Consider the following 14,319-nt stretch of genomic DNA (forward strand, 5'->3'; position numbering starts at 1 on the left):
GTCAAGGGTATTATGCATTATGTCGTTTGGTTTTTCTGATGTAAAGATCCTAAAGACTAATTTCTTTTAGTCCTTAATTCCAGGTAAATACATTTAAATTTTATTCTCCTAAAAGTTTACTCTGCTTTACTATAGTCAATTGGACCTATGTAATCAATTGCATTTTCCTCTTTGCCTTAGCTGTAGAAAGAAAAGAGCTTTGTTTTAGGCTCACCTGTTGGAGCCTTGCTCAGTATTTTGCAGCTTTTGCTCAGTATCAGTGCAGATAATTTCTTTTGTCCTCTGTTTCTCTTAAACAGATTCAACATTACTGGATTCTGGTCTTTTCTGTGCATTTTTTTTTAGGTTCCCTCCAATTAAAATTGGATTTAGATGGGACATACAAATAATAAAAATAGGAGCTCCTAAACTGAACACTGTGAATAATGACAATAACAGTTATTCTTGAGTGCTTACTTTGTGTTAAGCACTGTGGTATTTTATAACATTGACCCGTGTAATACCAACCTGTGTAATCCAAACAAATCCCAGGTCCAAAGTGGTTCACTTTCTACACGGTGTAATTTTCAAAGAAATAGTCCAGCCAGAAAATGTAATTAAACACAAGATCCAAGCTTTACTTAGATTTCTCAAAAAGGATTACCAGATACAACTAATAAAGCACAGCAGAAGTTCCCTAAATTCCAATTTCTTCTCAAATCTCTTGCATCGCCTATGCTCAGACATACAGCCAAGGGTTGTGGGGTTTGGGGGGTTTTTTGTTTTGTTTTGTTTTTTCCTTTTTTCTTTCCTCATTCCTCTCTAACACTTGGCATCTTCCCCCTGAGAGAGAGAGCGGAGCTTCCACTCTCATCTGTTGTCTCTGCAGTGACAGCACAGGAAAGAATTTTGGGGAATCCTCTGAATGCATCCATCTCTTCTCATTGCTTTCTCCCCCAGTTACACTTTTGAGGCATCCCCATTTTTATGAGAAGACACTGAGACTTTCTAAAATTACTTAACTTCTCCAAATTCAGAGTCACCCAACTAAGAATCAAGATATTGAAGTCCAAGCAGTAGAATTTCTAAGCCTGCATGCTTAGACACTTTACTCTCTTGTTGCACTCTTTATGGCTGGAAGGATGGCACAGTTATTCTTTCCATAGTTTGAAAGCACTTCCAATAGTATCTCCTGGAAGCAGTATTGTCTCTGTCCGATGACCTATCACGTTTTATTTTATTTGGTTATTTTTGTTCCTACCTGCCATTGTGCTCATTGTAAGCTCAATGAGATCATTTTTTTCTATTCTCTCCTAATTGTTACCAGTACATCCACTATTCTATACAGAGCAGGCAAGACAGTAGATATTCATTAAATTAATGACTGAATGACTGGAAGAAGAGTGAGCTACCTTTCTCTAGGACTGGAATTTTCTGTTAACAGTAATTTACCCATCTCTGTAATCACCAGGCTTTTGGGAAATGAGAAATAGTTACTTCTCACAAAAATCTCAGACCTTTGGTATGTTGTAGTGAGTTAGCTTTCATGGCTCATAGATTGATTCTGAAAAAAAATTTCAGAAGACTAGTTCAAAAAAAAGTTTTGAGCAGTAGCAATGTTACATATTGTATTGTGACATTGTGGGAAAAAAACCCAGAATTTAAAACCAGCAAACTAAGGTATGAATCCCAGCTGTGAACAGTATTGGGTAAGAACATTAAATTATTTAAATTTCAAATTTCTCATTTTAAATAGGAGGTACTACTTGCTGTAATTCATGATTTATTTGTTATTATCAATGTGAGACAACTATGTGAAAATATTTTGAAAAATCTCATATATTATTATGAAAACTATTAAATTTCTAATTTGTTTATTTAAAATGTCATGAATAATAATCACATTATCTTTGGATGCAAAAGTATACATTAGTGTCCCATGTCTGTTTATGATTTTTTACAGTAAAATCTCAGAAGAAATGAATGGGTGGGGTTTTATTTTTAACTGTCTCCATTTATGTTTGAACAATAGCTATGCTTTTTATCAAATGAATTTTCATTGATGAGTTTATAAACTAAACAATATACCCATCACATCTTACATTTCACACAGTATTACACCATCCAGACTTTTAGAAATATGGGTTGGTAATGTTCTTCTATAGTATTATATAGTTTTTTATTTTATTTATTGATTTATTGATTTATTGTGAGAGAGAGAGAGAGTACAAGCAAGGGGAGGGGTGGAGGGAGAGGGAGAGAGAGAATCCCAAGCAGGCTCCATGCTCAGCATGGAGCACGACATGGGGTTCGATCTCACGACCCTGAGAACATGATCTGGGCTGAAATCAAGAGTCTGACACTCAACCAACTAAGCCACCCAGGTTCCCCATAGTTTTTTTAAATAAAATATTATTAATTTCACTAAACACTTAAAAAAGTAAAAATCATTTTCTAAGTCCTCATTTTTCCAAGAAGGAAAATTTGAGCAGTAAACAAAATATAGTATCTCCATTTTGGTAGAATTAAACAGTTACAGATCTTTCCTGGTCTTATCAAGGTTATTAAAAAACACTTAAGTTCCACCAAATGAACAATAAGTGCTTAAGCAATGCCAGTAATTCAGAATATGTGTTAAATGAAATTAGGATTCAAGACAATTACTTTTAATTAGGTTACAGAGTATAAATCATGAAGAGGTTACAAGCCTCTATAGTTCATCAGCAATTATATTGAAAAGGTCACTTGAAAACAAATATAAGAAGGATCCAGTAAAATAATAAACCCAGAAGTTTTTTAAATATTTAATTTTGATGAGTTCCAGTTTCACAGTGCTGATAATATTTTTTCAAGAGATTCCAATAATCTGATTACACTTCTATTCTGTGCTGTGCAATTGTGCAGCCAGCTTTGCCACAAAACTTACGGGACTGAACAGTTTCACAGGATGGTTGATATCCTTGTAACTTACTTTCAAAAGTTAGTCATCCTGGGGCGCCTGGGTGGCTCAGTTGTTAAGCGTCTGCCTTCGGCTCAGGTCATGATCCCAGGGTCCTGGGATCGAGCCCTGCATCGGGCTCTCTGCTCTGCGGGAAGCCTGCTTCTGCCTCTCCCACTCCCCCTGCTTGTGTTCCCTCTCTCGCTGTGTCTCTCTCTGTCAAATAAATAAAATCTTAAAAAAAAAACTTAGTCATCCTGTAAAATGTATTTTGCTAGTATAATATACCCTGAATTGCCACACATGTCCAAGAAAACTACCTTGCAAATATGTATCAACCAAATTACTGCCCTAAGTTCCCCATATCGCTTGTCTTAAAGATAAGCATTATCCGTTCAGATTGTTTCAAAATTAAGGCACAATTCATTTCATTGTATTTTTTCCCTTTGATCTTTATTGTTAGAGCTTACCTGATTTACTATACATATATATTATCTGTACAACTATAGAAACTCCAGATAGCAGTATATCTTATTTAGGTATGATTTTGTAAGATCTGAACTCTCTAGGCAAGAATTAGTTTGATTAACCCTTTGAGAAGAACTAGACACACATTGTGGAATAATTTGTATAAAACATGTAAACTGTTAAGTTTATTTTTTAATGATTTTTCTTATTTTAATTTTAAGTAGGCTCCACGCCCAACAAGGGGCTTGAACTCACGACCCTGAGATCAAGAGTCACATGCTCTACTGACTGAGCCAACCAGGTGCCCCAAATCGTTAATTTAAGTTTAAATACGGAAAGACCATATACAGATATATATTTTATAAATGTATGGGTCTGTTACTATCTGCTAATTAGGAGTGGATAAGACTAATATCTTTTTGGACTTTGTTGTTGAAAGGGAGCATTTTGTGTAGCATCATTTGCTCATTATTTTTTTGTGGTTCACACCCATTCACATCTCACATTGTTCTGCAACATTTTACACTAGACAGATATATTAGGGAAGGTTTATTTTATTGCAACCAACAGAAAGAAAATGCCTCCAGGTGACTCAAGCAGAAAAAGAAGTTATTGGAGAGAACTGCACACAATCCAAAAAAAGCTAAGCAGTCATGCTTCTGGGACACAGGGATGGGAGGTGGGTCTGGGACCTCAGTAACTGACACTTTTAGAGTGCTACCATTGTCAAGGCTCAGCCCAGGTGCCCATAGGGCCCTATGTCTTTCTGTTCAAACTCCAGATTCTCAGGAGAAAGGCACTGGATCATCTAGTTTTACTCTCTAGTGTCTCTACCTCCATATCTCTCAGACATGGCCAGAACAGTGGTAGAATGGCACAAATATGGTAATACTGGCATTGCTGTGGGACTAAATATGCCCTGATCTTGTGTTTCTCACAATTGGTCCCTCTCATTAGGGCTGATAGGACCTTTGGAAGAATTTTTCTCATACCAGTAATTCCTCAAAGTTCACTGTTTGAGCACGGAAGTTTTTTCAAGTTTACATCTGCAGCTCTGCTTATTTCTATATTTCCATTTGTTCTTGCTCAATTTGTGTAGTCCTGCAATTATGACTACTGCTGCCAGCTAGGACAAAATGTTTGCTCCCACCTGTTCTTCTGGGGCAGGATATCCTCACCTGGCTATCTGAAAGATACTCTTGTAGTACTCAGAAGTAATTTACTCTGGTTAATTCCTGTTTCCACTATTAAATATTTCCCCCTCCATTTCTACAAATCTGTTCATAATGGCCTATTAGCTAGAATTTTTGCTATTTAATTGTTTTATGTTGGTCAATGCATGAAATGATACTGGACAGTGCCTTATTTCAGTTCATCTGTAAGACCCCAGAGACATTTGCTGAATATGGCAAGCTTTGTTTTAATGCTACTGAATTCATTCATGTCTATTTATAGTGGAAAAGAATGACTGAGATGATTGGTAGCTCCCTCGCATATTTAGGGGCCCAGGTAGAAAAATTTTCCTGCTGCTTTCAGAAAAACTTTCCAATCTAAATTAAGGCTATATCTCTTTAAATTAAAATGCCAAAAGATAAACCTATATTTGCTATAAATTATGTTTTTTTCAAAATCTGCCCCTTGATAATTTCTTTCCTTTTTATAGCATTCCAGTTTTAATTGACTCAAGATGTGCTGAGAAGGCATAGTATCTATTCTGTTATTGACTCATTGAATGATCTCAAGTATGTCATTTGAGATTTTGAGTGCTCCATTAATAAAATGGAACATTAGTATTTATCTTTTTCATGAAAACTAAGAGAATTTTCCTAAGAAGTATCACTGGCATGGTTGATTTCACCATCCAGAATGTTTCCATTTTTCCTATATTTTCAAGTTACTTGATGTTATTGTCTGTTTTACAGTTTTCTCTTGTGTTGAAGAGACAATTCTATGACTCTCCGTGTCCAGATCATTGTAGTACTTAAGGACTGTACATAAAACCGTTGACCATCTGATCCTTCACATTTCTTCATTATGGAGTCACCAATGACTCCTCAGGCTAGAACGTATAGGCAAGTTTTTTGGGTTTTGTTGTTTTTTTTTTTTTTAAAGATTTTTATTTTATTTATTTGACAGAGAGTAGGCAAGTTTTGATTGGTACAAATCTAGGAATTTATTTGGAGTACTAAAATGGTTTCTTAATATTATGAAAACATTTCTTCTGGAGTCAAATTGAACTGGATTCTGTTGATTATATAGTAAAAGTTTCCATAATACTCTCTGTAATAAATGGAGGTTTAAAAATGGATAACCCTAGGGAGAGTAGCAAGAAGATGGCGGCCAAGTAGGAGGACCCTAGGCTCATCTCCTCTAATGAACACAACTAGGTGACTATCAAATCATCCTAAATATCCTAGAAATCAACCTGAAGACTGACAGAACAAACTCAACAACTAAAGGGAGAGAAGAGTCCACATCAAAGAAGGTAGGAAGTGCAGAGATATGGTTTAGGGGAAAACTGGAATGCGGGTGCTGCAGAGTGAGGGAGCAGTGGTCACAGAGAAGGGTGAGAGAGAGTAGAGCACAGAGAGGAACGCACAACGACAGCATTTCCCCAAAGCCATTGACTGAGAAAATGAAGAGGGGCTAATTTTTATGAATTCTTGCAATCAGTGTGACTTAAAACCCGGAGTTCTAAAGGTCCGCAGGTTTGGCTGGGATAGAGCCCAGAGGGCACTGCCCTGCACCTAGAGAGAAGGCACACAAACAACCCAGAGTCAGACTGCACTGAAACAGCAATTTGAAGAATGCCTGGGGCACACAGGAGGGAGATTATTCACTCTTCTTGGACCGAGCCATCCCTGAGAAGCAGCGTTAATGGAGACCCCTCTGGGGAAAAGGAGTGGCCAGCACCATTTTTCTCCCCTGCCCCTCACCTTAAACACAGAGCCACCTATGGGAAGCAGTGCAGCACCAACACAGGTTGCTGCAGTTGCTTACACCAAGTCCCATACCCCTACCCTCTGGAGGGACTGCCCTTCTCAGCCACGCTTGCCTCAGTCCCAGCCCAGGAGGCCTCCTCCCCGGAAGACCAGCAGAAACCCCTACGCACACCATGTTGCCTGACTACAGGTTTCTGCAGGGCGTCAGTTCTAGTAGAAGTAGCAGGTCTCATTTAACAAGCAGACCAGAGCACACCTAATTAAAACTCGCTACATTCTGGCCAAGGACCCAACACTGCCCACTGCAGGCAAGGAGAGCCTCTGCAGACAACTGGCCTGAAGGATAGAGCCGCCAAAACACAATAGAAGAGCACATACAGCACACACCAGAGACACTCACTGAAGAGCCAAGCCCTGGACACTACATGACCTTTTCTTCATAAAGCCGTTGCTCTCAGGAGCAGGAAGCATAACTGCTTTTTCTAACAGAAGAAAGCAGAGACTTAGACAAGATGCCATGATGGAGGAATATCATCCCAAATGAAAGAAGATAGGGTCACAGCCAGATATCTAAGCGAAACAAATATAAGTAACATGCCTGATGGAGAATTTAAAATGATAATCATAAAGATACTCTCTGGGCTTGAGAAAAGAATAGAAGACATCAGTGAGATCCTTACCACAGAGATAAGAGAGTTTAAAAAGAATTAGTCAGAAATGAAGAATGCAATAACTCAGATTGGAAATAGGCTTGATGCAATGAACAGCAGTCTGGAAGAAGCAGAGGAATGAATAGGTAATATAGAAGATAAAATAGTGGAATATAATAAAGCTGAACAAAAGAGAGAAAGAATTATGAAAAACAAGAACAGACTTAGGGAACTCAGTGGTTCCCTCAAACATAATGACATTCATTCATATCATATCATATGAATGTCATTCTTACATAGGACAGGATATCATAGGATATTAGTGTCATGTGAATGTCTTCTTCCCAGAAGAAGAAGAGAGAGAAAGGGGGACAGAAAATTTATTTGAGGAAATAATAGCTGAAAACTTCCCTAATCTGGGGAAGGAAACATATCCAGATCCAGGAGGCACAGAGAACTCTCATCACAATTAACAAAAGCAGTCTAGCACCAACACATACTATAATTAAATTTGCAAAATATAGTGATAAAGACAAAATTTATTTCAAAAGCAGCAAGACAAAAGAAGTCCTTAACTTACAAGGGAAGACTCATAAGGCCAGCTGCAGAGTTTTCAAAAGAAACTTGGCAAGCCATAAGAGAGTGGCATGATATATTCAAAGTGCTGAATGGGGAAAATCTGCAGCCAAAAATACCCTACCCTGCAAGGCTATCACTCAGAATAGAAAGAGAGATAAAGAGTTTCCCAGACAAACAAAACTGAAAGGAGTTCATGACCACTAAACCAGCCCTGTAAGAAATATTAAAGGGGACTCTTTGAGTGGCAAGGAGAGACCACAAGTGACAAAGACAAGAAAAGGTAGAGAAAATCTCCAGAAACAATGACAAAACAAGTAATAAAATGGCACTAAATACATATCTATCAATAATTACTCTGAATGTAAATGGACTAAATGCTCCAATCAAAGACATAGAGTGTCAGAATGGATAAAAAAGCAAGACCCATCTATATGCTGCCTACCAGAGACTCATTTTAGACCTAAAGACACCTGCAGAATGAAAGTGAGGGGTTGGAGAAATATTTATCACAAATGGACATCAAAAGAAAGCCAGAGTAGCAGTATTCTATTAGACAAACTAAACTTTAAAACAAAGACTGTAACAGAGCAAAAGGGGCACTATATGGTAATAAAGGGGACAATCCAAAAGATCTACCAAATGGTTCTACCACTGTACCCATTCCCCTTTATTATCCATTCCACCCAACATAGAAGCAGCCAAATACATAAAACAATAATAAACATGAAGAACTAACTGATAATAATACAAGAATAGAAGGGGACTTTAACTCCCCGCTTACAATGGAGGACAGATCATCTAAACAGAAAATAAACAAGGAAACAATGGACCAGATGGACTTAACTGTATATTCTGAACATTCCACCCTAAAATAGCAGAATACACATTCTTTTCAAATGCACATGGGACATTCTCCAGAATAGATGACCTCTTAGGTCACAAATCAAGCCTCAACAATACAAAAAGATTAAGTTCATACTATGCATTTTTTTCTGACCACAGTGCTGTGAAAGTTGAGGGCAGCCACAAGAAAAAATTTGAAAAGACCACAAATACATGGAGATTAAACAACATGCTACTAAGCAATGAATGGAAATCAAAGAAATTAAAAAATACATGGAAACACAATGAAAACACAATGGTCCAAAACCCTTGGGATGCAGCACAACCGTCCTAAGAGGGAGGTATAAAACAATACAGGCCTACCTTAAGAACCAAGAAAAATCTCAGATAAACTGCCTAACTTTACAAGTAAGGGAGCTAGAAAGAATAACAAATGAAGCCTAAAGCCAGCAGAAGGAAGGAAATAGTAGAGATTAGAGCAGAAATAAATGATATAGAAAAAAAAAAAAACAATAGAACAGATCAATGACCAGGAGCTGGTCATTTTTTCATTGAAAAAATTAATAAAATTGATAAATCTCTAGCCAGAACTATGAAAAAGGAAAACGACCCAAATAAATCAGAAATCAGAGAGGAGAAATAACCAACACCACAGAAATACAAACTTATAAGAGAATATTATGAAAAACTGTATGCCAACAAATTAGACAACCTAGAATAAATGGATGAATTCCTAGAAACATACAACTACCAAAACTGAAACAGAAGGAAACAGTAACAATAACAATACAAATAACAAACAAAGAAATTGAATCAATAATCAAAAATCTCCCAGCAAACAAAAGTCCAGGGCCAGAATGCTTCACAGGAGTATTCCACCAAATATTTAAAGAAGAGTAAATACCTATTTTTCTCAAACTATTCCAAAAAATAGAAAAGGAAGGAAAACTTCCAAATTCATTTTATGAGGCCAGCATTACCCTGATACCAAAATCAGATAAAGACTCCACTAAAATAGAGAACTACAGGCCAATATCCCTATGAACATGGATGCAAAAATTCTCAATAAAATACTAGCAAACTAAATCCAACAAAAAAATACATTAAAAGAGTCATTCACCACATCAAGTATATTTATTTCTGGGTTGCAAGAGTGGTTCAATATTCACAAATCAATCAGTATGATACACCACATTAATGAAAGAGAGGATAAGAACCATATGATCCCTTTAAACAGATACAGAAAAAGCATTTGACAAAGTACAACATCCATTCATGATAAAAAATCCTTAACAAAGTAGGTTAAGAGAAAACAAAGTTCAACAAGGCCATCTATGAAAAACCCACAGTTAATATCATCCTCAATGGGGAACAAATGAGAGCTTTTCCTCCATGGTCAAGAACAAGACAGGAATGTCCACTCTCAACACTGTTATTTAACATAGTCCTGGAAGTCCTAGCCACAGCAGTCAGTAAATAAATAATAAATAAATAAATAGCATCCGCATTGGCAAGGAAGAAGTAAAACTTTCACTATTTGTAGATAACATGAAATTCTATATAGAAAGCCCAAAAGACTTCAGAAAAAAATTGGTAGCACTTATGCACAAATTCAGTAAAGTCGCAGGATACAAAATCAACATACAGACATCTGTTGCATTTCTCTACACCAATAATGAAGAAGCAGAAAGAGAAATTAAGGAGTCAGTCCCATTTACAATTCCACCAAAAACCATAAGATACCTAGGAATAAAAGACCTGTACTCTGAAAACTATAAAACACTGATGAAATAAATTGATGAGGAAAAAAAATTGAAGAGCACACACAAAGAAATGGAAAGACATTCCATGCTCATGGATTTTAAGAACAAATATTGTTAAAATGTCTATACTCCCCAAAGGAACCTACACATTTAATGAAATCCCTATCAAAATAACAACAGCATTTTTCACAGAGTTAGAACAAACAATCCTAAAATTTGTATGGAAAAACAAAAGACTCCGAACAACCAAAGCAATCTTAAAAAAGAAAAGCAAAGCTGAAGTCATCATAATTCCAGACTTCAAGTTGTATTACAAAGCTGTAGTCATCAAAACAATATTCTACTGGCACAAAAATAGACACATAGATCAATGGAACAGAATAGAAAACCCAATAATGAACCCACAGCTATATGGTCAAATAATCTTTGACAAAGCAGGAAAGAATATCCAATGGGAACAAGACTGTCTCTTCAACAAACAGTGTTAGGAAAACTGGACGCCAACATGCAAAAGAATGAAAGTGGACCACTTTCTTACACCATACACAGAAATAAATTCAAATTGGATGAAAGGCCTAAATATGAGACATGAAACCATTAAAATCCTAGAGCTGAACACAGGCAGTAACCTCTTTGACACTGGCTGTAGAAACTTTTTACTAGATATGTCTCCTGAGGGAAGGGAAGCAAAAGCAATAATGAACTATTGGCACTTCATAAAAATAAAAAGCTTCTACACAGCAAAGAAAACAATCAAAACCAAAAGGCAACCAACGTATGGAATGGGAGAAGGTATTTGCAAGTGACATATCTCATAAAGGGTTAGTATCCAAAATAAATAAAGAACTTATAAAACTTGGGGCACCTGGGTGGCTCAGTAGTTAAGCATCTGCCTTCAGCTCAGGTTGTGATCCCAGGGTCCTGGGATCGAGCCCCATATTGGGCTCCCTGCTCAGCGGGAAACCTGCTTCTCCCTCTCCCACTCCCCCTGCTTGTGTTCCCACTCTCGCTTCTCTCTCTGTCAAATAAATAAATAAAATCTTAAAAAAAAAAGAACTTATAAAATTCTATACCCACAGAACAAATAATCCAATTTAAAAATGGGCAGAAGACATGAATAGACATTTTTCCACAGAAGACATCCAGATGGCAAACAGACACATGAAAAGATGCTCAACATCACTAATCAGGGAAATGCAAATCAAAACCACAGTGAGATATCACCTCACACCTGTCAGAATGGCTCTTATCAGAAAAACAAGCAACAACAAGTATTAGCAAGGATGTGGAGAAAGGGGAACCCTGGTGCACTGTTGGTGGGAATGCAAACTGCTACAGGTACTCTGGAAAACAGTTTGGAGGTTCCTCAAAAAAATTATAACTAGTGCTACCCTATGATCCAGCAATTGTGCTACTGGGTATTTACCCAAAGAATACGAAAATACTAATTCAAAGGGATACATGCACCCCAGTGTACATAGCAGCATTATCTACAATAGCTAAACTGTGGAAACAACTCAAGTGTCCATTACCTGATGAATTAATAAAGAAGGTGTGACTATATATACCATGGAATATTACCCAGCTTCAAAAAGAATGAAATGTTGCCATGTGCAACAACATGGATGGAGCTAGAGAGTATTATGGTAAGCAAAATAAGTCAGTCAGAGACAAATACAATATGATTTAACTCATATGTGGAATTTAAGAAACAAAAGAAATGAGCAAAGAGGAAAAAAAGAGAGAGGTAAATCAAGAAACAGACTCTTAATTATAGAGAACAAACTGATGGTTACCAGAGGAGTGGTGGGTAGGGGGATGGGTATAATAGGTGATGGGGATTAAAGAGTGCACTTGTCATGAGCACCCCGTGTTGTATGGAAGTGTTGACTCACTGTATTGTACACCTGATACTAATATTACATGGTATATTAACTAACTGGAACTTAAATAAAACTTTTTAAAAATATAAAAAACAACACTAAAAAAATTGGATTACAGCAGAGAAATCTGATACCAAAACTGTATTTCTTTGAACTTTCTTCAGGTGCATTCTTTGTCCTTTATGAAATTACAGTTGAATAAGAATTATCTTTATTTTACTGTCACATCATACTGAATCTAGTACTACTGCTGTTCTTTTTCTTTGCCAAAGATGTTCTAGAACCTTGATGACATTTCAGGGCAAAGCATGATTCAAAAAAGTTACTGTAACTAACATACAGATCAATGGAACAGAATAGAGATCCCAGAAATAAACCCATACATATATGGTCAATTAATTTATGAAAAAAGTGCCAACAAAATACAATGGGGAAAGGACAGTCTTCAATAAATGATGTTGGGGAAACTGGAGAGCCACATGCAAAAGAATGAATCACTGGACCATAAATCTTACACCATCCACAAAAGTCAACTCAAAGTGGACTAATGACTTGAACAAAGACCTGAAACCATAGAACTCCTAGGAGAAAACATAGACAGTAAGCTCCTTAACATTGGTCTTGGCAATGATTTTTTTGGATTTGACACCAAAAGTAAAGGAAAGAAAAGCTAAAATAAATGGGACTACATCAAACTACAAAGCTATCTCTGTACAACAAAGGAAACCATCAACAAAATGGGAAGGCAACCTATGGGATGGGAGAATATATTTTCAGATCATGTGTCTGATAAGGGGTTAATATCCATAACAGATAAAGAACTCTTATAGCTCAACACCAAAAAGGCAAATAATTCTATTTAAAAAATGGGCAAAGGACTTGAATAGACATTTTTTCAAAGAAGACATACAGATGACAAATAGACACTTGAAAAAATGCTCAACATCACTAATCGTCAGGGAAATGCAAATCAAAACTATAAGAGATATCACCTCACACCTGTCAGAATGGCTATCATCAAGAAGACAAGAAACGAGTGTTGGCAAGGATGTGGAGAAAAGGGAAACCTGGTAAGTTGGTTCAGCCATTATGAAAAAACAGTATTGAGATGCCTCAAAAAATTAACAAAAAGAAGTACCACATAATCCAGCAATTCCACTTTTGGGTTTTTATCCAAAAGAAATGAAAACATTAACTTGAAAAGATGTATGTACCCCCACATTCACTGTAGCATTATTTATACTGTCCAATGTATGGAAGCAACCTTAAGTGTCTATCAGTGTACAAATGGGTAAAGAAAAAATATATATATATATACACACACGCACACACAATGAAGTATTATTCACCCATAAAAAATAATGAAATCTTGCCACATGCAACACCATGGATGGACCTTCAAGGCATTATGCTGAGTGAAATGAGTCAGGCAGAGAAAGACAAATACCATATGATCTCACTGATATGTGTAAGCTCAAAAGAAAAAAAACCACCCTCATCAATACAGAGTACAGACTGATGGTTGCCGGAGGCAGGAGGCAGAAGAGTACAATCTTCCCATTATAAAATAATTACATCCTGGGGATGTAATGTACAGCATGGTGAGTATAGTTAATAATTGTGTATAGTATGTTTGAAAATTTGCTAAGACAGTACTTCATAAAAGTTCTCATCACAAGAAAAAATATTTGTGTGCTGATGGATAATAACTAGACATTGTGGTAATCATTTCACAGTATATACAAATATCAAATCATTATGTTTTATATCTGAAATTAATATAATCTATATATTGATTAGATCTTGAATATAAAAAATAAATAAATTGCCTTGCCTGTACAAAAAAAAACGGTTAATGCATTTTACTGTTACAGTTTCCCAATTTTTGTTTTTAAGAACAGCATAGGCTATGCTTTCATTCCTTATCTTTTAGAATGGCTTTATTTATAATCATCACAGCTACTACATCCTGGTTGATGGATTTAAATAGACTTATACTAACTAGACACATTATTTAATGGGTAGTGCTAGTACCTCAATTGTCAAAGGTCAAGGGTATTATTCCATTGATATTAGGTATTTGCTGATCATTATAAAAAATATTACTTTGTAATTGTGTCATCATTGCAAGTGGAGAATCTGCTTGATCTTGGAAATAGAATAATTTTTGTTATTATTATGTTATTCTATTATATAGGCCTTGGAATAATTTGTGGTGCCTTAATCATACATTAATGAGAAAGGACTATTCTATATATTGCAAAGCAGTTTTTC

The sequence above is a fragment of the Neomonachus schauinslandi genome, chromosome 7 (genome assembly GCF_002201575.2).
Source record: "Neomonachus schauinslandi chromosome 7, ASM220157v2, whole genome shotgun sequence".
In the NCBI taxonomy this organism is placed as follows: Eukaryota; Metazoa; Chordata; class Mammalia; order Carnivora; family Phocidae; genus Neomonachus; species Neomonachus schauinslandi.